The following is a 26,145-nucleotide window of genomic DNA, read 5'->3' on the forward strand; positions in this document are numbered from 1 at the left end:
AGGTGAACATCGAGGACGAGGGCAAACTAAGGGCAGAAATGCAAGTCAGGCGTGCTTGTCTTCCTTGTCATTGGATGGGACAGGAGGTCATGTTCTGATAGTGAAATCAGCTGAGGGATCAAGATTGAAAAATAGTGATGAGGTGCGTTTAGCAGTAACTAAAGAGCTTAAAGAAAATTATGGTAAGGAGGCTCCGGAAGATTAGGGATAATGGTGTGGTATTGGAGATGCAAACAGAAAAGGAACTACAAGAGGTAAAGGAATGCAAGAGCATTATACGATTGGGCATGATTCTCTCGACTCCAAAAGAGCCAGGGTGAAAAATAATATTGTATGATATGGGAAAAAACGATCAACAAGGAAAACCTGTTAGAAGACTTATACAACAAAAATTTACTAAATATGAACATATCTAGGGAGGAAGTGAAGATGGAGATATTTGTCCGTTTTTGTAGTATTAATAAAGCAAAAACAGGAAATAATTGGGTCCCCCAGGTGTCAAGGCGTATTAGAAGTCATTTGTTACTGCATGCTAGGATTTTCATTGGCTTTATGTCGTATAAGTTCAATGACTTTCATTTAGTTACTTTGTGCTACAATTGTCAGGGTTTTGGTCATACAGCCAGACCATATTATCGCACAGACCCTGTCTGCAGTCACTGTGCAGGTGTAGGAACTCCTACACATTCTGTATTCATCAGCGAGAACAGCCGATCTGTTCCAATTGTAAGGCAAAAAATCGAGCTGCAAATCATTCTGTAAGGAGTAAATAGTGTCCAGAATACTTGAATGTACTTAAGTTGGTAAAAGAAAGAGCACGAAAATTCGTTAACGTTAATAGCAGATAGTGATAATCACTTAATTCTTAATCAGTACAATGCAAAATCGAATGGTAACCTACGTGTACTACAAATAAAAGCTCAGAGATCAAAATCGGTGGCTGAAGAATTTAGACTAGTGTGCAGCAGAGAGAATATTGATATAGCCCGCATACAGGAACCATACTTAGTGAAAGGTCAGCCTACAGGATATCCACTTTAAGCACATCTACTCTGTGCAGATGAACCAGAATTAAGGGCTGGAATTGTAGTGTTTAATAAGGACACAGTCAGATCTTGCATTATTCTATCTAGGTTGTATGTATTGTCATCACTCAACAGACATTAATTTCTACATCAGATACATGGAACTGGTTCAAAATCGCCTGGGTAGTAATTCAATATTTGCGATGGATTCTAACGCAAGATCAGCATCGTGGTTTGATAGAATTACAAATGATCGTGGTCGTCAACTAGATGAATTCTTGGCTTGTTGTGGATTGTTTATACAAAATCTACCAAGTTCAGATAGTATCTTCTTCACTGTTAATGGGGAATCAAATATTGACTTACAATCTGTAACGTAAGGGCAGCTGGTATCGTGGACGATTCCGATTAAGAGCAGACTGGGTCTGCTGTGATCATTGCGTAATTGTATTTTCTGTCAGGGACATAACAAAGCTGGCTCCGTCTCAAGAACAGTTACGACGATTTGCTATCGAAAATGCAAAGTGGAATAGGTTTGACGAATATATTCATGTCCGACTTGGGATTCTGGATATTTGGGCATTCAGTCAGATGTTTGGAGAGAATGCAGTGGAGTCACCTCAGAACTCTCTCTTTGAGGCTTCCAGCACATATATGAAGCAAAAGAATTGTAATAGGATTCCAGTTAAATGGTAGTTTGGTGAGTTAAGCCGACTTCGGAAGTAGGTTCACAAAGCGCGGAAAAGGTACCAAAGAAGTAAGCATAACAATGAGGAAGAGGAAGTTAATGTACTTAAAGTAGAGTATCAGAGGATACAGAGTGCATATGATATCTAAATCAAAATTAACTGCCTGGAGAATATGTTGGTTAGAACGGTGGGCAATGAGAACCCATGGGGAATTGTATATAAGCTATGTACTGGCAAGACTAAAATACAGCATACACTATTGGAGGTGTTGACCGGGAAAGTCCGAGTTGGAGAGAAAGTATGTCTGCGATTTTGGATCATCTGATTGGAGATACTATCTCTGAGCAAGACAATGAGGAACAGATGTTGATGAAAAGGTTTAATCATGCTTATTCTGGGGTACATGAGGAGGATCCCTTTAACCTGATTGAACTGTGATGCAGTACAATGCATAAGGAACAATAAATGCCCAGGGATGGACCTCATTGAAGGAGAGGTCATTAAATAGGCTCATCGACTGATACCAGGAATCCTTGAAGCTTTTAATAGCTGCCTGCGTGATGGGGCCTTTTCATCAGCATGGAAGGATGCCCTATTAAAGCTGATACTGAAGGGACCATCTAGGCCAAAGAATGATCCACGATCTTATCGATCTGTTGCCCTCCTCCGTGAATTAGGAAAGGTGGTTGAAAGGATGCTAGCGAGATGGATTACTGACTATACTGAAAAAAACTTAGGTCCGGCAGACAATATGGTTTTACTCCAAGTCGTGGAACAGAAGATGCACTTCGGGCATTGCGAAACTATATATTAGGCTCAAACAGTATGTCCTTGGAATGGTTATTGACTTTGAGGGAGCTTTTGACTCCAATAGAGCAGCATTCTTATGATGTTGAGACTTGCAGGCTGTTCAACTAAGATCTTTAGGGTGGTAAAGGACTACTTCACAAACTGTACAGTGAGTGTTAAGTCGTCGGTTGATTCTATTGTAACAGAGGTGACCAGGGGATGCCCACAAGGATCGGTTTTTGGACCACTAATTTGGAACCTAGTTTTCGAGGTCTGGTTGCGTAGGGACTTTGAGCACACAGAGATGGTGGCATATGCCAATGATCTTGTGTTGCTTATTGAAGGAAATACACAGATGCAACTAGAAACCAGGTCACAGCAGGTTTTGTTTGAACTTAATAACTGGTGTAGGTTACATAAACCGACTGTATCAGAACCAAAACAAGGACAATGGTCTTTAAGGATCAATTTTCGAGTAGAAGACCCCCCCCCCGGTTGCTAGAATGATTGGGTCGAGCCTAAAATCCGCAAGGCAATTAAAACATCTAGGCATTATGTTTGACGGATCTTTGACTTCCAACTTGCACTTTACTTATCTATCAGAAAAGGCGAGGAAATTTATTGGGATGATTACACGTATCACTAGAGCTGGCTGGGAATAAAAGGTAAGGCTTCGAACTTGCTATATGAATGTGTATTTATCCCCATGGTAACGTATGGTGTACCAATTTGGTTTGAACATGTAAGTGGAAAAGTATTTACTAGAAAGCTCAGTTCCATTCAAAGAGTAATGCTCCTTAGGATGTGCATGCCACGCAGAACTAAGATATGTTTGTGTCAGACGGCACCTGGGATTTTTCCCATCTCCGTGTGTGTTTTGCTGCATCGAGGACAGTACACAAACCAGAGGTGACCAGGGGATGCCCACAAGGATCGGTTTATGGTTTGTGTAAAGCAGAGACTTGAAAGTGTGTGGGCTGTGTGATATGTTGTGCCCATTGTTTATCTGGCTTATTGGCCGCCAGGCACGACGTTGCCCATACCCTGCCGGGTGGAGGCTAGCCGGGTATATCCAGTATCACAACAAATTGCTCTGGCAGGTCCTGCCACCTAGTTTCCTGGGATTTCAGTGGCTAGGACCTATAAAAAAAAATTATGCATTTGACATTAATGCTTAATGGGATTGCTGTTAGGAAATCGCTGGTTGGGGTTGAACGCTAAAGAGATGTGTTAAAGGCCAAATAGGTCGGGTAAAATTTTGAAGTTATTAAATTTAGACATGGGAGGCTATACACTAGATAGAAGCTAAGTGTTTGGAGGTCAGTGGAGACGAGCCCCACCAGGCGAAATATAGGGGGTAGGCAGGGAGGAGAGGAGACAGAGATCCGTCTCCTCTATCCCCTGCCTGGGGATGGGGTTTTAAAGGGAACCAGGTTAGAGTACCCAGTTCAGATTGCCAAGTGTGTAGGCAGCAAAGCAGCAGAATGTCTTCGTCCGTGTCATGTCCAAGCAGTGTTGAATCCGGTATGAAGGTCAAGCTGCCCATCCTGCTACAGGGGTGGGATATGTCAGCTGGCAGTGTGGAACCACCAGGTGAGTGGGTGGGAGACACACACATTTACTTCATAACTGCATTCTCACTCTACTTGTATTCTTTTTTTTTAATTTATTGTTTTTAACTTTTTTATTTTATAATTTTTTTCCAAGTTTTTTATATATATATAATTTTTTTTGTAATACTTTTTTATTTTATAATTTTTTTTCCAAGTTTTTATATATATATATATTATTTATTTATTTTTTTTTTTTCACTGAACTCATTCATCTTTTTCTCACACACCAGGAGGGGATGCAATGATGTGTAGTGTAAATTTAAATACTAATTAAAACCAGGGTTAGCGTGTACTTAACTGTAGCATTTATGGTTTGTGTTCTTTTTCTCACATGCTTACACTTTTATTCATTCTTCTAGCTCTCATTTCATTTATTCAACTCTTGGCATGCAGAACTGTGTCGACCCCAGCTTTGCAGATTGTGACTGGAAAATTGCCTATTGATCTGCATTTATTGTATTGTGCATCGGCTTACTTCATCCGCCATGGCATTCCCTGAATATACAGGTGGACATTTTAGCAGATCCCAGGAAGGAAAGGAGAAGAATCTGGAATGCTTTGGTAAAAGTCTGGGAAGAGCGTTGGGGTGTTTGTGATAAAGGGCAGATTACACAAAAATTTTTCCCAGATTTAAGAAATGCAGCCTCGATAAAATTTAAATGGTTTGCCCCAAACTTACAAGCTATGTTCTTATTAACTGGTCATGGTTCAATTAATGCAAAGTTGAATGATTTAGGAATTAATGAAAGATCTAGTTGGCATTGTGGGCAAAAGAGAATCATGGGAACATATTATGTTCAACTCAGTACTGCGATCTACAAATTGAATTGGTATCTCGGGTTAGTAATCTCAAACTTATGGCAGAAGGCTGTGGGATAATTCTAGTTGATAAAGAGGAGAACTTCGTGGCTTTCCAATCCTTTGCAACTGCAATATTTCTTAGGCAGAAGACTCTTCTGCATCTGGAAGTCTTGGATTTGTAATGCAGTATGGTGTATGGAAAATTACCTAGAATTCTGTGAAATCGTGGAGGCTTGAGTCTGCTGTATCCACTGCAACTCCAGCTCCTTGTGCTGGCATTTTTGCTCTTGGCAGCTCTTTGTGCTAGAATTTATGCTCTTGGCAGCTCCTGGCTTTCCAACAGACTGTGAACAGATGCAGATCTTTCCAATGAAGGTTGGACTGTGTCTGAAATTTAATTGTATTATTTTATTTTTTATGTAATTTGATTATTTTTCAATTTGTTCATATATTTTTTGGTCATGGCAGGTTTTTTCCATCCCTGTACTTGGGCAAACAGGAGAGGGAGTGTATAAGAGTACTGCTAAATTATGTGTAACTGACAGTAGGGTTGCCAGGGACCGCTTTAAGTAATAAATATCAAATATCAATATACACTGGAGACAGCTGGTGTATAATTAAATGTGAAGGTCTCACACTGAGACCATCTGTCTCTTTCTTCACTGTTGCATTCTTCTCTTTGACTTATTTTCTGATTTGCACCTTTCACTCTTCTGTAATGTATATATTCTCTTTCTATCTCTCTCTCTCCAGCATGCCACATACATTCTTACTATTCAGGGGTGGGTCCGTTGTTGTTTTCAGTGTTTATGAATGATATTGATGATGGGATATCAAGTTTAATGTCCAAGTTTGCAGATGATACAAAGGTTGGTAGGGTTGTTAAGGACACTACTGATGCTATGCTGCTTCAACAGGATCTGGAAAGGTTGAACAGATGGGCTGAGAGGTGGCAAATGAAGTTTAACATTGACAAATGTAAAGTACTACATATGGGAAACAGTAACCCCAGAGCAACATATCAACTCTGCGGTACTACACTGACAGTGGTGGAGAATGAAAAGGACCTGGGGGTAATTGTGCAGGCAGATATGAAGTTCTCTGAGCAGTGCAGACGAGCTGCAAGAGTAGCTCATGGTGTCTTGTCAATGATATACAGGAATTTTTCTAGCAGGGATAAGGAGGTGATTATTCCCTTGTATAAGGCAATGGTTAGGCCACATCTTGAGTACTGTATACAGGTCTAGAGGCCTCATTTCAAGAAGGATGTAGAGCTGCTGGAACGGGTACAGAGAAGGGCAACAAGATTAGTGAATGGAACAAAGGGTTGCTCTTACGAAGAAAGGCTTAAGTTTTGCAAATTACAGAGTATGGAGACTAGGCACCGGCGAGGTGATCTGATAGAGGTGTATAAGGCTTTGAATGGTTTGAGCATGCTCAATGCCAATGGGATTCTTCATCTTGCTCAAAATAATCACCTCAGAGGGCATAAATTCAAATTGAGGAAGGACGGATGTCGGATAGATGTGCGGAAATTTGCCTTTGGCCAGCGGGTGGTTGGTTGGTGGAACCGACTTCCGTCACTTGTTGTTGAAGTTGATAGCCTAAACAAATTTAAGGCTCAACTGGACAGGTATTTCGAACGAACGGAGGGGTGACATGGGAGTGGTGTGTGTGTTTTTTTTTTTGGCTAATGCTGAATAAGCTTGCTTTCTTGCATCATATGCCTCTACTAATGCTAATGCTAATATCGTGAGCTGTAATAAAGATATCGAAGTGAACCGTTATGGGGAGAGTTTTTGGTTTTTAATAAAATATATCATTCGTTTTTATAGAAAATTCTTATATTATTTACTGAGTACCCTATACCCGGTATTTGTTTGGGGCCTGGTGCATCACTAATAAGTATATACACACCTCTGAAAATATTACTCTTGGTTTGGCTGTGCTGTTTAGCAATTTTTTAACTTGTTGAAAAAACACTGTCCCTTCCACCAGTCAACTAGCTTGGACTGTTTATTCAAATCTCAGGTTATATCAAGTTTGGCTCACATGTATCATTCTGCTCTAGAGGGTCTATTATAGTCACTTGTTTTTCTCTACCCAATGGGGCTAATAACGATTCAAAGAACTCTATCCAATTTCTGTATACCACATTATGCGAGGTTTGCCGTAATTCTTAACCATGCTAGAGAACACGGTTTTTCCCTTTGTCTTGGTGGCTATTAAGCCTCTCTTTCTACAGATATATTTTGTGATTCCATTATGTTTCATGGATTTTAAGCTATTCATTAAAAAGGCCTCCGGAGTCAGGAACTCGATGATTCATTTTAATGTGCTAAACACTGACTGAAACAAAATAAAACAAAACTTTAATATAAAATAAATCTGTACAATAAGGTTAAAATAAAAGTGTAGTTAAAATTTATATAGCAGGGAGGTATATATATATATATATATTTTAACACTTTTATTTTATTTGCAACAATAGCTTTTGGCAGCTGCTGCCTGCCGAAAGCTATTGTTGTATAGTGGTTTTAGCGATTTTAATATTTTTAGTGCATTAAAATTCACCATTTTAAGCCTGGCTTGTATTTATCTCTTTGGTTACAACTTTAAAGTTTTGCTGGTGGAATAAAACTTTTATATAGAACATAGAGATTTTAGAATGATACAAAAGGGTTGGTCGAAGAAATGTCACTAGAATTTCTCAGTTCATGCTAATTTTAATATTGAAATTAATCTGCACTTCAGGAGTATGCTGATGCTACCCTTGCCTGAGACCAAATAACTGAGCCATGTTGCGAAATAGATCATTTAAAATTGCTCGGATCATTGATGAAATTCGAACTTAAGTGTTTTCGACTGACTGTGGAGAAGGAAATCGTAAAACACCCAATCTTGACTAATTTTATGTTGTTGAAAATGAAAATCACATTAAAATTTGTCAATTGGATCTTGTTTTCAAATTACAGTTGGGGTCTCGGCAAAACACATGGCAACACTGCAGTTTCAGTATCACTGCACTGTTATCACATGATCAGCAAGTGTCGCCTCACTCTGCATCACATGTTGTCACCTCAAATGTAGTTTCAACTCTGTTGCAGTAATCCTCAAATACAGCTAGGTACTGGGTGATTTGTTCTGTGATTACTTTTTCAACAGTATCTGTGCCGTGTAAGATTAATATGCCCTGTAATTGTGTGAATAGCCCGGATGACTTCTGCTAAGTATGAGAAGCCACATTAGCTTCAAGAAAGCATCCCTTATCTCAAGCCATAAAAAAGGCCCACTTCTTGTACATTGGGTGTAAAGTAGGTGACCAGGACAAGAATCGTGCTCTACACATATGGTGCACTATCTGTTCATCAAAACCCAACACGTGGGCGAAGCAAAAGGTTTGTTTTATGCCTTTTGCAGTGCCCATGATATGGGGGAGCCAACAAATCATGCCAGAGACTGTTACTTCTGTATGGTGCCTCCCATTAGAAAAGGGATGATGAAGGTGAAGAGATTGACGTATCCAAATATACATCTACATCATGGGATTCACCATTTTGCTCAAACCTTTATCTTTCTGAACCACATAAGATCATAGAAAGTGAGTTTAACGACCTCATCAGGGATCACAAACTGCTGAAGAATAAGGCAGAGCTTTTGGCCTTGAGTCTACAATAGTGGAATCTTCTAGGTCATTCTGTGAAAGTGTCATTTCGTAGTTGGAATAATCATAAATTCTATCAAACAGAAGCTGAACTCACTGTTTGCAAGGATGTTGATGGTCTAATGGCAGCAATGAACATGAAGCATGTTCCCAAAGAACGGTGACTATTTATAGACACTTCTAAGGTTAGCCTTAAGGCTGTGTTATTACACAATGGAAATATGTTGCTTTCTATACCTTTTGCATACCCCACCCACAAAAAAGAAACATACACAAATATGGAGAACATCCTCTTATATGTGCACTAACAAATGTATGAGTGGGAGATATGTGGTGATTTAAAGGTAATCGGCATTTTATTAGGACTACAAAAGGGTTACATTAAATATTGTTGCTTTCTCTGCAAGTGGGATAGTCGTGCCAAGGATATGCGCTATGAGAAGAGGAGTTGGCCTCAATGAAAATCATTAACACCTGGAATGAAGAATGTATCATTTGAAACTCTGCTAGATCCAAATAAAGTTTTGCTTCCTCACCCCACATCAATGAAAAATTTTGCGGAGGCTTTGGAAGTGAACAGTCGTACTTTCACATACTTGCAAGAGAAATTCCAAAGACTTAGTACAGAGATGATTAAGGCAGGCGTTTTCATTGGTCCACAAATAAGGAAACTTTTCAAAGACAAACAGTTCAAATGTGTCCTTAGGGATAGCAAGAAATCCTTCTGAAATGTTTTGACTGTTCTCTAGGAAATGTTAAAGCCGGAACTAAAGGCAGTTTGTGGAAGATTTTACTACTTTACGAAAATCTGAGGTGCAACATATCATTAAAGATTCATTTCTTGCATTCACACCTGGATTTCTTCCTGCCAAACTGTGGTGCCATCAGCAATGAACATGGTGATGCTTCCATCAAGACATTGCAGTGATGGAACAAAGATACAAAAGCAAATGGCATGTCACCATGTTAGCCAAATATCCTTGGATGGTGAAATAGGATGCTCCTGAAGCTGAATACATGCAAAAGGTGAAAGGTCCCATGTTTGATAAAGGTATTTTTGTAGCTACATCTCAGCCATATAAATAAAAAATATTTTGTACAAATATAAACATGTACTTTTTTCCAAAACAAGAGTCAGTCAATCTGCCATTTTCAGCACTATGTCCATGTTTAGCATCCCAAAATCTATAAAGTTAATTTACTTTCATGCCCATAACAAGATATGACCAAAAATTTGTTGTTCAGTGTTATATATTTTGTGCTATCCATGTATGCTAGTTTGGCTGTAAATTTGATGAAATCTAAATATAAGGTGTGAGAATAAGTTCCTGAATTTGTGCAGTATACAGAACACAAAGTGAAAGAGCAGAAATGGTTTTAATTTTATTCAAAGTAATCACCACCTGATTGAATGCACTTATTATACCATTATAAGTTTCTCAAAAGTCAGCAAAGGCACCCAAAGAGATGATGTTCTTTTTTTTTTTTTTTTTTATGAAAACCCCAAACACGAAAGGTATAAAAACCTATAGTACTTAGTACCATGCATGGGTTGAAGGAGAAGTATGGGGGGAGGGGGATGCCGGAAACTATGTACTAGAGACTAAACATGGGTTTCACCACTTCAAGCCTCCAATAAGCAAAGTGGTGGTATTTCACCGATTGATGAAAGTCATCTACCACCTGCAAATTGTTCAGTCCACCATGTTCAGTTAGTGGGTTCATTTTTATGTCCTCAACATCCTCAAATCTCTTTCCTTTGAGGGCAGTTTTCAGCTTGGGAAAGAGGAAGTTCTGTTGGTGCTAGATCTGAAGAGTAGAGTGAATGGTTCATCTATGCAATTTTATTGTGTTGTCAGAAATGTCTTTACAAGTGCAGAGGCATTGTTAGTATTAGTATTATTATTAGCTATATGGTGCAAGGAAGCCTGAGGCTTATGCTGCACCAGCCAAAAAAAAAAAAAAAAAAAATCTGAATTACCCCAAGAGAGAGTCAGAAGTAGAAGGGAATCACCAAGAAAGGGAAGAACGATGATATCCAGCTCAGGACCCTGGGTGTGCCAAGCCCATACTCACCAGATGTGAGCCCTGGGGTCGTTGTACAAGATTGGCTCTGAGCGTCAGAGCATGCACTGGATTCAAAATCATCACCAAGGCCTAAAACGTTTCATTTAACAGGATCATGATGATGCTGATCATGTTTTTTTAACAAACAACTGGTATGATTCACGAGGAATTTGTACTTGAAGGGTACTCCGTCTCTGGGTCATGCAGAAACACCCAATTTTGATATTGTATCAAAACTTGCCTCCAGTGACAACACAGCTAAGGAAATTAGAATTAACTTGACAAGTGTGAAATCTTCATTGCTTCTACTCATCTGCATGCCACAAATTTTGCACATATCTTCCTTTTCCCTAATTATTCATGTGGAATTTGATGTCCTTTCGAAATGAGGCCTGTTGCTGTCCTCATTTGGTAAGACATTTTATCACCATAAACAACTTTTAACATTTTACACATTTCTGGTGGATTTTCCCCGAGTTTAAAGCAAAATTTGATATTCGTTTGTTGCTCCATTGCAAAACTGTTACATGGAATGTTAACGCTACTAATGAAGCTGGTTGTTACTTGCAACCTGTTGGAGGAAGCTTGCACTACAGCACACCATTTCCGTTTATTTTCAAACTCATTGAACACAACAATCGCAAAGCACCAGTCTGTAAACTTTATTGCCACATATCACCTGTGAATTGCATTTCGTGGCCGATTTGTTGGATGAAAACCCGATCTTCTGGGGGGGGGGGACCCTATACTTAGACCATCTCAGCCACATTGTTAAAAAAATTCCTCCTGCCATTGACAGGATTCCAACTCGTCTTTTCCAGATGGTCTGGGGAGGACTGCGATTACACAACTGTGATGCTGACCGGGATAGCTGGGTGGGTAAAGTGTCTGCCTGGCCACCCAAAGGTCATGGGTTCGAATCCTGCCTCGGGCTTGGATCAGAGTCGTGCAAAAACCTTGGGTGGTGCATTATGGCCACAGAAGCCGATGCGCCAACAACTAACAAAAAAAAAAAAAAAAACCAACTGTGATACCCAACAAGGGCATTCTACAGTAAAACATAACATAATGAGAAATTCATCACGAATTGCAACAAATGGCCTTTTTTTTTTTTGGAGTTATTTTTCTCACTTTTTTCTAATAATCTAGTATTATCCACTGAAAAAGTTGGTGAAATAAAATTAATTACAAACCTTGGTAACTATTATTATTGGGTATATACAGAAGTAAAAGTTTATGTCACTTGAACTAGTGTGCAGCTGTTCATTACCATTTGCTTTTAGTCACTGTTCATATTTGTGAACAATCAAAGGTCACATTCTATAATGTAATTGCTGGGATAGCTTCAGATGCTTATTTCTTCATTTAATTGTTGAAGTGTGGCTGGATTTTTAGGATACACATCTTTCAGGTAACCCCCAACAAATAGAAGTAGAGCGGGGTTAATGTGGCAGTGCTCATTTTAAATTTTGGAAGGATTTTTGGTTATTTCTGAATTGTGCTTGAACAATGCCAACATTTTATCTCTTCTTAAGAGAATACAATATTTACTGTATCTAAATTTTTCAGTATTAAAAAATATTTTAGACATAAAATAGAAGCACCTTTTCTTAACCTCTTACATTTTCAAGTTAAAACTCTGTTTAGTGGTGAAATTTCAGACAAGCACAGTTAAAAAAAAAAAAAAAAAAAGCCCTTATTTGATACTATTACTTGTTTTCTGGTTCATAATTCATGGCCTTCACAGTGTGCAAAATTTGACACTACAGATGTTGCTTCCCACAGAGTAATGGCCACTTTGAGAGAATATCAGGTTTTATGTTATTGGAATTACTGTGTGAGAACAAAAATTTTTCAAAAACAACTAGGGTAAGACAGTAGATGTTTAACTACTGGGAGAGGGAAAACAAGTAAACCGAAACTTTAAAACAAACACAGTGTCAGCACTTATCTGGTACCATGCCACTCTTCAAGCAAAAAGTCTGATAGTTGCAAAATTGGTGGCAGGGTACCTAACAGGTTTCTTGCACTCAATTTCTGTACAAAAAGCGTATGAAAATCTCATCCCTTCAGTATTGCAGTAAAGTGCGACAATATTTAGGAAGGCAGAAAAAAATTCAGATTTTTAATCATTAATTAATAGGTTAAGTTGGGAACATTATTTTTGACAGATGCCAACCGATATGATTATGTCAGTTTGTTGTACCCCTGAACTTGAATGTTGCATCAACTCACATAAGTGCATGTCAAAATTTTTCATTCTTGTTAATCTTCACTCCAAACCATCCATAAAACTCAACACAACAATTGGAATCATTGTCATTTATATCTTGGCATGTAGGATTTCCAAAAATGTGCAACATTTTTGAAAATGTTGCACATACTTGCTCTGTTGATACATCTCAACAAGCAGCTTGCCTTACAGATTTTTGTGGATTGTGCAAATCACTGCAACACCACATCAAACGTTTTCCCACCTATTAATCAGTTAACATGGCAGTGCTCATTTTTTTTTTTTTTTAATTTGGACTATTTCTGAAATCTGCTTGAACAATGCCAATAATTGCACCATTGAACTTGAACATTGCATCATCTCACATCCAAAATTTTGCATTCTTATTAATCTTCACTCTAAACCATCCATAAAACTCAACATGAAAAGTGGAATCATTGTCATTCATACCGTACAGTAATCTTGGCATGTAGGATTTCCACTTAGCTCTTTTTGGAGAATGCTGCACATACTTACTCTGTTGATTTGTCTCACAAGCAGCTTACTGCAACACAGCATCAAAAATATTTTCTCATCCATTAATCAGTGTGCTCCCAGAAACCTTGTGCAGTACTATGCTTCAAATTTATGACAAATTCCTGAAATTGTTCATGACAGTGGTTTTTTTTTTCAAATTTGTCTTCATTTATCTGTGTACTTTGCACTCCTTGAATTTCCAGTAACCCTTAAACTGCTTTGCATCATTTGAATGTCAACACCAGTGCCATGTTGTCATGCTTTGAATTATGGGTATTATTTGGCTTTTATTTTAAAAATAAAAGCCATCTTTTATTGGTAAACATAGCTATCATTAACATTTAACTACAAATAGGTGATTAAATATTTATGGTGTAAAGATTTTTTAAACATTGCATTGTAGGGCATCAACATGTAAAATGGTCAAAATGATTAATTAATGCTATTACAGTCCAAACACTAAAATTAAAAAAAAAAAAAACCTTAAGTTAATGTTTCTAAATTTCTCCACGAATCTAATTTTTCTTTTTTAGTAGCAGGTGTCTGATAAGAGCTACATTTGGAGAAAATACTCACAGAAAATAAACTTGCACAGTTACTTATTTCCAATATCTTTTTCAAGAGCAAGTAATTTGGAGAATTAATCTCAAACATGACAACAATACAGTTTTATATACAAAAACAAAACCACACAGCAGATCACATGCTTTATACTTCTGTGCTTAAGGTGAGGAGAGCCACACAATGGCAGCATTTAAAGTGCATATAGATAAAGTTGTATATTTCAAAAACATATTACAAACTTGACTGAATTCATAAGTAAAATACACTTTCTGTGAAAGATACATTATGTTCCGAAATCTGGGAAAACTGAAATGCTGATAGGTATGGACATCAAATCATAGCTGATATGATATTAACATGTTCATATTAATATTAGACAAAAGTTAATCTTCTACAATATCAGTTTGTTATTGTTGACCAGAATATCAATAAGACCATACAGGAATTATACTTTAAAAATAATTGTCTATGGATTATAACGATTCCTGCTGGTAAAACAAGTTCTGAATTTTTTTAATAAGTTTATACATATACACTGAGTGATCAGTTTATTAGTACTGACCTAATAGTAACTCCATTAGAATATGGAGTTCACAAAAGAGTAACCATAAGGTATACTATCTCATGTACTTTATCACACAGTTGCCAGATTTGATGGCAGGGTACTCTGCAAGGCACAATTAATTTCACCCCATCCCACAGATGCTCAAATTAAATTTGAACATCCCACAGATGTTCAAATTTAAATCTAATGAACAAGCATGGCTAATCATTCTAATGCTCCTAGAACCATTCCAGAATGATCAGTGCCTTGGGATATGGTGTATAATCCTGTTGGAAGTAAGTGTTACCAGAGTAATTAATAAATTATGTGAGGAGGTATATCTGGTTGGCAACAATGTTCAAGTAGGCATTCAAGTGTGGCATTCAGACAATGGTCCACTGGTGTTAAAGAACTTAATGTGTACCATTAAAATACTCTCTACACCATCACATTTCCACTACCAGTCTACAGTGTTGATACTTGATATGATTATTCTATTGGCATCAACCAGAACTATGATTCATCAGACCTTTTCCATTTCTCAAATGTCTAGTGTTGGTGTTCCTGTGTCCACAGCACCTATACCTCCTTATTTTTGGCTGATATCAGTAGAACCTAGTAAGGTTGTTACTGTTATACACACTGTTCATGTTTGACACACTGCATATAATTTTTGTACTGTGCTGTTATTTGATAAATTGTGGCCTATCTATTAGACTGCCATATTTATTTTCTCCTCTGCTAGCCTCTTCCATCAGCAAGCTGTTTCCACCCACAGAACTGCCACTGGTAAGATTTTTTTTTTTTTTTTTTTGGTTTCTTGATTATTCTTTGCAGTCAGAGAATGGACAACAGTGCAATCTAAGCAACTTTGAGAATGGACCAAATGTCACTTTCTCAAAGTCATTCAGACTGCACTGTAGGTCCACTGAGCTTCATAGAGCCTTTTAAGTGGAGTGATTGATTCCTTGGATGAAGGTGTATTGATGAACTAGTCACTCTGTGTATATGCTTGTACTTGCATATATTTACATAGCTGAATTTTCAATTAACTGATTGCTTTAAAAAGCACTTAACAAAAAAAAAAAAAAAAAATATATATATATATATATTTTTTTTTTCAAATAACTCACAGAGTTAAACATATTCTTTGATAGCACAAGGGGGGAGTATGAAGATTCTTTGCTCCAAATCTTATAGCAATATACAATAGTAATAAAAATATGCAATAATTTTAGATACTTTAGATTTAAAAAATGCAACTGCAATAAAATATTTCATGAAGCTTTACTTCTTTCAATTTCCAACTTTATTCAATGAATTATATTAGGAATAGCTATACATGTATCTAATTCTGTTACCAGATTTTTCAAAGAAACAGATGTAACTTAACGTTTTATAAGTGCTCAATATAGGTTTAAAATGAAAGAAAAAGATTTGAAAATGGAATTTAACTTTACTAAAATTGCCACTGGACAATTCTAAATTTCTTCGTAATCATAGAAGGATCATTTTCCAAAAGAAAACTGCTGAAGCTAAGCAATCAAGTTATTCCAAAATAAGGATAATGAAAATCTGAGTCACATTCATTACCTGAAAATACTGAAAACCTGCTAATAATCACTCTTAACTAATTTCCCTATTATAAACAGCCGTACAGTAAAAGCACATTTAAAGGATTTATATTTGTACACATATTTGTAAATCAAATAAGCAAGGGATATAATTATATCATCAATATGTTTGTTTTCATGCTTCTGAATGAAAGAGACAAACATAGCAAACCTTAAAAAAAACAAATCATTTAACTTTGTTCATTTCACTTAATCTAACACAGCTGATTTCAGAAGAGTTAATTCCTGCCTCTTCTTTGTTGCATGGGCCATTCTTCCCTCTGTGCCCACTCCCCCACTTCCACAATATCCCCTCAGCATCCATAAAACATTTGTGCATACTACACTAATATGTGACATTGCTAAATGTCACACCAAATGGTGCTAAGAATTTTCAAAAAGAACATGATTGCAATTTAATTAAAAATATGTATTTGAAAATATCCAAACTGGAAATAATGGAAGAGCATAAAGAGAAGAAACTTCATTCTTCCCATTCACATCGTGGTCAATAAAGTAAACTGTCAATGAAAGCAGTACTAAATCCTATTAATCATTTAAAATAAAATAGAACAAAAAAAAAAAAAAAAAAAGATGGAAGTAGAATATAATTGATGGCTGAGCAGAGAAGAAAGAATGGCCAGCCTGATCTACCACGCATATCTTGGTCACATGATTTGCCTCTTAGGCCGTTATTTCAAGGCTGCTTCAAGGTAGAGAGATCAATACCTATTGAAAAAGCCGTTTTCAAAAATTAGTTTTCATGAAATAATTGCAGTATTAACATACGTACTGATATGAACTACTTCAAATTTCCCAGATTTATAAAAGTAATAAATTAAAAAAGAATAACAAAAAAATACTTTATTAATGCTGTCTATTTATTCGCCCAATATTTTTTCTAAACATATATTTTAATGAAAATGATATCACTGTCTGATGTCACTGATTAGTAAAAAGCAATAAAGCTGTAATAATAAACATAAAATACACTTTAAGATATTCCATTTACAGACAGTGACTAGGAATTTTTGCAATATAAAACATTCCTACCACCTGAAATTCACACATGGCACGGAGTCCTGCAGGTTTGGTGTGATTTCGGTTTTTGAATAAATAATTTAATACACTAACACCAAAAATTAATATACTGAAACAAATCTTATTACTACTAATGAAATTTAAAAATACAAAATAAAATTTTATTAAAAATACAGTAAAAAATAAAGTACAATCTGCAAATTGCAGTATCTTGAGACTTGGCACCTACGAGGTGATCTGATTTAGGTTTTTAAGGCTGGACTGAGCAAGCTCAATACTGATGCCATTCTTCCTCCTTCTCAGACTACACACACTTGGGGCAGGGGGCATAAATTCAAACTGAGGAAGGATAGTTGCAGGACAGATATGAGGAGGTTTGCCTTCAAGTAGCAGGTGATTGACTGTTTGAACAAACTTTTACCTTTTGTTGTGGAATTGGGCAGTATGAATAAATTCAAGAAAGAACTAGGCAAAATATTGGAGGGGTGGATAAGGGTTGTGGGATTTTTTTTCTAGTTGATAATTTATAAACTTGCTTCCTTGAACCAAATGCCACTAATAATACAACATATGGACATCTTATAAAGAATAGAGGTAAGACAGATATAAATAAAATATACAGGTAAATGTAAAAAGAGATAAAACTACTAAAAGCAATAAAAAAAAAAAACATACACCAAGAAGCTTTCAGAACAATATACTCCTTTATCAAGTCCGAAGCTTTGAAATTTTATTTTATACTTTTATGTCTCATCGGTAGTTACAAGATTTTTTTCGGTATGCTTATTTCCAACACAGTCTTTTTTGCTAATAACAAAAATTATTATATTTGGCTTATTTAGAATATTTTTTCAAAGCATCTCAAATTTCATTAAAATTGGATTAATAGAAATCCAGCATCTTTGTCTGTCTGTCTACACATAATAACTTGACTAACAACAGTTAGATTTTGATGAAATTTTATATTTAGCTCTTGTAAAAGACTTGTTAAGCTATTCCAGATTTCATTAAAATCAAACCAATATAAATCTGGCAATTATTATTTCTTTGTCTCTCTGTATGTAATAACTCTCATTGGATGGATTTTCATGATATTTTATATTTCGTGAATGATTTGCATTCCTTTAGAATGATTTGTCAAGCCTACTCAAATTTCACTAAAATCAGACCAAACTGGCAATTATTATTTCTTTATTTGACACTTATTACACAGGCTATCCATATGAACCATATTGTAGTTAAAGCAATGAGCAATATGAATAATATGCAGAAGAAATGCTCTCAGTTCATGCACAAAAGTTATTTTTTCTTCTTTTTTTATATAAATCATGTATTATTACTATTTGCTAATGCATCTGAAGTTAATTAATGCATGTAGTATGCACTAATTTGAAAATGATTATATGCAGTGATTATCTATAAATTAATTATGTAATGAAATATACCATGTTAAAGTTCTTAAAATAAGCTAACTTTAAGAGTTTTATTATATAATTAATCCAACTAAGAAAAATACTGATGTGTAGAAAATTTAGCACAAATTTTCTTAATATTCAACCTTATTTGTGTATGTGTGTACAAGCAATGCAGGTCGGGTTCAGTTCCAGTTACAGTGGGTGGAGGTCTAGGTCGATGGACCTACACAGGACTGTATGTAATACAACCTTTAAATCCTGTTATCAGATCATTTATGAACAGTGTATTAATATTTCTACGAATGATAAAAACAAAATTAACTATGCTGTTAAAAGAAAAAAATTTATTTATACAAATATATGTGGTCAGAGTTCCAATTTCACTGAAGTCCATTTCCACCTGGATGTCCCAAAGTCCCACTTTTGGGACACGAATTTTATGGTTGAGGGGAACTGATACTTGAGATTGGGCCAGAAAAAAAACTAATTACTGTGACATTTACTTTAAAGGTGGTATTTGTGCACATTTCTGCTGATATTACTTGTCACAAACTTTATAACCCAGAATTTCCCTTTTTCTTATAGCCTCTGACTTAAAATTTGTTTATTCAACTCTGTCAAATTCATTTGTGCTTTTAACATTTTCCTAGCTCTACCAATCACTCAAAACTTATTTGGCTTTCTTTTTTTGAAAAAACTTTCTCCAATCTAACTTTCCTAACAGAAAGTAATTTTCCTTAATCATTCATGAGTTCATGATTTCAGCTGGTTTCAATTTTTTAGGATTCAGCTGACAGAAATGCTGTGACAAGGCATCTCTACTAACTGTACCCATTTTTATCAGTTGATACCAAATGAACTTACTTACTTACTTACTTACTAATGAAATTGCATGATTTGTTCCTTTCCCTACTGGGTATACAGACAATCCTAACCAATACCTAATTCTTGAACTTTTATCACACCAACAACCAATGCTGGATTTAGCATTAGTAGAAGCACATGATGCAAGAAAGCAAGCTTATACAGCATCAGCCAAAAAAAAAAAAAAAAAAAACCCCTTCCCATTTCACTAATCCATTCATTCCAAATGTTTGTCTAGCTCTGCCTTGAATTTATTTAAGATATCAACTTCCACAAAAAAAAAAAAAAAAAAAACCTGTTATTGTTATTTGGTTTTTAAGAGCGTTAGCAACTAAGGCCATATTGCTCCGGGATATGCGGTGGTCATTCCCTGACCTTTCCGCATCCTCCGTATTTGGTGGTGATGGGCTCGAACCCTGGTCTAATCAAGAAGCGTGTGCTACGCACTGCTGCTCCTTCCCACCTGGCTACGGAGGCACCTTCCAGACCTGTACGCAGTACTCAAGGTGTGGCCTAACCATTGCCTCATACAAGGGAATAATCATCTCCTTATCCCTGCTGGCAAAATTCCTATATATCATTGACAAGATCCCATGACCTACTCTGGCAGCCTGTCTGCACTGCTCAGAAAACTTCATATTTGGCTGCACAATTTCCCCCAGGTCTCTTTCATTTTCCACTACCCTGAGTGTAACACTACAAATAATTGATACATTTCTCTAGGGTTACTGCAACCCACATGCAGTACTTTGCATTTGTCAATGTTAAACTTCAGTTTCCACTTCTCAGCCCATCTATCCAACTTTTCCAGATCCCGTTGCAGCAGCATACTATCATTACTGTTATTAACAACCCTGCCAACCTTTGTATCATCTGCAAACTTTGATATTAAGCTTGATATACCTTCATCAATATTATTGATAAATATACAAAACAACATTGGGCCCAACAATCTTTTCTTTTCCTTGTACCTATTCTTGTTTTCATCAGTTCTGTCTCTCTGCCATTCTTTAAAAACTGTATTCTTGTCCCTCAATGCCCTCTGAACCTCCATCACCATGTTTCTCTATGAATTGTCTTTCCTCCTTTGGCTTCCCTAGAATTTCTTCTCCTCCCTTCATAATCTTTATCTGGGCCTTGTTCCATATTTGATCCAGTCATCAGGTTTGGATCTTCCTCGATTTCTCTAAAAGTCTGTAGGAACAGCTTCTGCAGTCTCAGTTTAGGCTCATGTTCTTGTAGCCTAAACCATTTGATGAACTTCTCAAACTTCTTGTGAAAGCCTTGGCAAGTTCTTACAATAATGAGATCACATACTAGGAGTCTGTGTTGACTGAATAAGCTTTCTCCTGGGATGACTTTGCAGTCTTGGCACCATTTCTTATCTTTGGCTCTCAAAATCATGTAGTCGACCCGAGTACTATGCCCACCTATGTATGGTATGTAATAAGGTGTTGGTGTCTCTTCTTGTACTGGGTATTAGCTATCCACAATCCATAACAATCTCCAGAATCCTTTCCCCATCTGCACTGTGCTCATCCCATCCAAAGCTGCCATGGACTCCAGGGTAGCCTCAGGTTTTCTGGCCTACACGTCCATTGAGGTCTGCTCTGATGATTATTCCTTCCTTTTCAAACGTGCTGTTGATTACCTCACCCAGGTCCTAATAAAAGGCATCCTTCTCTTTTACATCACATTCTGCCTGTGGAGTGTAAGCACCAATGATATTGAGCACACATTTGTCAGTCAATAACAGTTTAATTTTAATTAGCCAGTCACTTTACCTGCACACTTCCATTACTGCATCCTTTAGATTATCTTCAACCACAATTCCTACTCCATTCATCCTATTCTCCGTGCTGTAGTATATTAATTTGTAGCCCTCATCTAGTTATTTACTCCTCATCCCTCTCCATTTGGTTTCCTGGAAGCACAATACGCTGATTTTCCTTTTCGTCATAACTTCCACAAGTTTCATTCCTTTCCCAGTCATTGCTCCTACATTAATCGATCCCACTCTGACCTTTGTCCTCTTATATTTCATCCTTTTGTTATCATGCTGCTATATTAAACTGCTTCTGATTATGAAATTTGCATTCAGTGCTTTGGAATTAGAAATTGAATCAACACCAAAAATGAAGTCTGTCAGCACAAAACTGAAAGAACATCATAAAAATTTCTAAAAAATTTCAGATTAAAAGAAAACTAATTGGGGATTCCATTCATCACAATAAATTCAAAATCATTGTAAAATTTAAGTAGCTTACTGTCATGCATACAAAATCATTTACATTTTAATTTTTAACCATTTATTAAAATTATTTTTTCAAAGTGTATATTTCACCTGACCTGAATTTTTATTGTGCCTAACTTAGGATATGATGTAACAAGTCCAAGAATATAAAAAAGTGGAGTATACAAAGATATAAATGAAATCATATAAGAAAATAAAAAAACAAAAACAATTATATATTTCAGATAATTCACTGCAGATGTGGGGTAGACCTGCACAGGACACTAATTTGTTCAAATTCAAATTTCTTTCTGCACTTGTCAGTTAGCATTAGCATTAGTAGTACAATATGAAATTAGTAGTGCAACAAGAAAGCGAGCTTATACAGCATTCGCTCCAAAGGTTTGTCCAGTTCTTCCTTGAATCTATTTAGGCTATCAACTTCCAACAACAACAGATGGAAGTTTATTCCAGCAATCAAGCACTCACTGGCTAAATGCAAATTTCCGCACATCTATTCTGCAGCTGTCTCTCCTTAAATTGAATCTAGGCCCGTCAAGTGTGTAATCTGAGCAAGAGTAAAAACCCACCAGCATTTATCTTGCTCAAACCATTCAAAGCCTTATATACCTCAATCAGATCACCTTCCAGGTGCCTTTGGTCCTTGAGGTTCTCACAGACATTCTCTCAGATATGCCAGACAAGCTGTACTTGCTACCTGGGAGTCTAAAACACTAATGGAACTGATATTCGTGTGACACTCAAGTCAAGTGGACCCAATTTCGGCAAAGCCGGAACGTCTGTGACAGCAAAATCCTCTGCTTGCACCTTCATGATGGTGGGACTGTTAGTAATCCTGGGTATAACCTCCATGCACAAGTACATGGTGGATGACCACCCAGGTGTGAACCAACGTAAGCAGGGGTCGAGGTGTGGCGCCCACACCACATTGAGGAACGCCGCACCCTCTATGTTACCAGAGAGTACTAGGTGGTAGATGACTCTCATCAACTGGTGAAATACCACCACTTTGCTTATTGGAGGCTTGAAGTGGTGGAACCCATGTTTAGTCTCTAGAGCTAAGTTCCGGTCAACCCTTCCCTATCTCTTCCATCATGCACTATGATTGATGACTTTTGAGGTTATGATGAATGTCGTGGCGAGATCCAATATTCCTTACATTTCGAGGGTACAGCTCTAAAACGGTGTTCGCAGGCCGGACGCTAGTTAGTACACCGGACTGAACCTATTGGTAACTCTCGAGGAGGCTTCCGGATCAGCTAGTGTATAATCTTGCTACCTCTATTCTGCCAGATAGTGACTGGAGGAAGTCCGAATAGTGTGTATGCGGGGAACATTGTCGAGGCCACGTTATGTCAAGGATCTGGGTATATTCTTACCACGTGTATGCCCTATCCAAAAATTTCATTACTTCATACAGCATGTCACACCCACTTTTTCTCACTATTGAATACACCATGAATTGTCAAAATAATAGAGCAAGCTTATCTGCAAAAACATCTCAACCTCCCAAGCACTTCCTAATTCATTTCACAAATATACGTGGTCTCAATTCTAACCTCAACGATGTCCATTTCCACTTGCAGTCTGCCAAACCCCAGGTACTTTTTCTGACAGAATCTCAGTTATCGGTTGATTCAACTACTGCTCATCTCAGATGCCCAAATTATTCGCTGTATGATTCCTTTCGCCTCAAAGGTGGTACTTGTGCAAATGTCCGTTCTGATATTCCCTGTCAGAGACTTGGCAATTTGGAATCTCCTCTCTTTGATCTTCTCTGGCTTAAAATCTCTCTACCTCACTGTGTAAAATTCATCTGTTGTCTCTACCGTTCTCCCAACTCCACTAATCACTTGGAGCTCTTTGACTTCCTCTCTTTGCAACTTGACTTTCTCCAGTCCAACTTTCCTAACAGTGAGGTAATTTTCCTTGGTGATTTAAACGTTCACAACTCCAGCTGGCTTCCGTTTTCTAGTCACACCGACCCAGCTGGTCGAGATGCTGAGGCTTTTGCAATTACTAATGACCTAGCACAGATTGTTTATTTACCTACAAGAATTCCGGACAATCCTAATCATACAGCCAATACGCTTGATCTTTTTCTCACAAACAACCCTTCTAAGTACACGGTCGAAGTGAGAGGTCCTTTAGGCACTTCAGATCACAACTTCGTGATTGTCTCTTCTCCAATGGAACCTTTATCTCATAGCTATTCCCAACCTCGTGTTGTTTGGCATTACAAAAATGCAAAATGGGATGACCTGCGAGACTTCTTTTCTTCTTTTCCTTGGTCGGATTACTGTTTCAAAACTTCTGATGTCAACGTTTGTTCAGATCGTGTCAGTGAAATTATTCTTGCAGGAATGGAATCCTTTATCCCAAACTAAACCTTGCTTTTCCAATAAATGTGCTAAGGCTGTTAAAGAGAAGAATGTTGCATATCGTAATTGGTTTGTTTCTAATTCTTCAGTTTCATTTTCTGCTTACACCAATGCTCGCAACAATTGTAAAGCAATTATTAATCAGTTCAAACTAGAATTTGAACAGGCTAATTGTAGAAAACTTGCTTCTTGCCCTAATGATAGCCGAGCATTCTGGTCTCTTGCCAAAGCTATTGGCCGCAACTTTAGCCCATCTCTGCTCCCACCTCGGTCCAAACCAGATGGTTCTGTTGTCACTTCAGCCAAGGATAAAGCTGACCTGCTAGCATCCCATTTTTCTTCCAGCTCATGTATTAACGATCTTGGTAAAACACCTCCCACCATTCCCAACACGCTCCATTCAATACTTCCTGTGGTCTTCCATCAAAAGGATGTCGGAAGGATTTTGACGAATCCTGATGCTAAGAAAGCTCCAGGTCTCGATGGTATTTCTCCACTTGTTCTCAAAACCTGTGCTCCTGAACTTACTCCTATTCTTTGCCACCTTTTTTCACTTTCTTATTCCAAAGGTGTTTTTCCTTCTGCTTGGAAATTTGCTCATATCCAGCCAGTTCCTAAAAAGGGTGACAAATCGCTCTCATCCAATTATCGTCCCATTGCAATTACTTCTACTCTTTCTAAAGTAATGGAGAAATCAATTAACCGCCAACTCTTAAACTATCTAGAAACCTTCCGTCTGATCAACGATTGCCAGTATGGATTCCGTCAGTGTCGATCCACTGGTGATATTCTGGCTTATGTTACCCATTTATGAACTATTTCAATGGAAAAGTTTGGTGAAACACAAGTAGTTGCTCTTCATATCTCAAAGGCTTTCGATCGTGTTTGGCATAAAGGTCTTCTAAACAAGCTTCCATCTTATGGTTTGCCAACTGTTTTTAGTAATTGGTTATCCAGTTTTTTCTCTGATCGCTCACTGAGGGTGATGGTAAATGGCTCTCTGTCTTCTAACTTCTCCACTAATGCCGGTATTCCCCAAGGTTCAGTTCTTTCCCCTACTCTTTTCCTTTTGTATATTAATGACCTTCTTCCATTGACTGGAAATCCTATCCATAGTTTTTCCGTTGATAGCACATTGCATTCCACTTTCCATTTTGAGAAACCTTGTCCTTCTCAATCAGCTTCAATTTCTCGAAAATCTGCTACCAATTCCTTAAATGCCGATCTTCAGGTAATTCTCCAGTGAGGCAAAGACAACTTAGTTGATTTCAACCCTTCTAAAACTCAGTCTTGTCTTATATCTCGCAAAAAGGATTCTTCTGCTCCTATGCTTATCTTTAGTGACACTCCGATTTCTAGGCAAAATGATATATCTCTTTTGGGGATTACCCTGACTTCTAATCTCTCTTGACACAAGCATATTATAAATATTGCTTCCTCTGCATCTAAAAAACTTGGTTTTCTCTTTCGCTCTCGGCGTTACTTTTCTTCCAAACAGCTGCTCATTCTGTATAAATCGCAAATCCGCCCTGCCATGGAATATTGTTCCCACATCTGGGATGGTGCCCCCAAAACCTCTCTCAGACTTCTTTGTTCTGTTCAGAAGAGGGCAGTTAGGTTAATTAATGATTTATCTCTAACAGAGTCTCTCCACTCGCTTTCTCATAGATGTACTGTTTCTGCTGCATGCCGCTTCTACAGATACTTCCATGGGCACTGTTCTTCTATAATTCCTGCTTTCTCTTTGAAAACAGTACGAACACGTGTCGCCACCAGCCAACATCCATTTACTGTCCAACTTCAAACCCACAGAACCAACTTTTCATCTTCCTCATTTATTCATTCGACTGCCGTTTTCTGGAACAACCTTCCTTCATATGTATATCCCGAAAATTACAATCTACAGAAGTTCAAGTCCAATGTCAACAAATATCTTCTTTCGTCTTCTCAACCTCCAACCCAAGCACGGTACTAAGTACTATAGGTTCTAATACCTCTTGTGTTTGGGGTTCACATAAAAAAAAAAAAAAAATAGTCTCCAGGTACTGCCATTTGCAGAACTGAAGCCTTTC

At 37.3% G+C, this 26,145-nt stretch overlaps 1 protein-coding gene across 1 annotated transcript in view; it reads right to left on the reverse strand.

Annotated features, from left to right (window-relative positions):
* Window positions 1-16,125: 16,125 nt before the first annotated feature.
* LOC150091179 (protein Loquacious-like) overlaps window positions 16,126-26,145 on the reverse strand; it is a 333,917-nt gene continuing 323,897 nt past the window's right edge. Inside the window, exon 9 of the mRNA XM_090382502.1 lies at window positions 16,126-16,847. The gene's annotated coding sequence lies outside the window, so the exon portion shown is untranslated. The remainder of the gene's footprint in view (window positions 16,848-26,145) is intronic.

This window comes from Mastigoproctus giganteus, chromosome 1, assembly GCF_048544385.1.
Source record: "Mastigoproctus giganteus isolate SK-2022 chromosome 1, ASM4854438v1, whole genome shotgun sequence".
In the NCBI taxonomy this organism is placed as follows: domain Eukaryota; kingdom Metazoa; phylum Arthropoda; class Arachnida; order Uropygi; family Thelyphonidae; genus Mastigoproctus; species Mastigoproctus giganteus.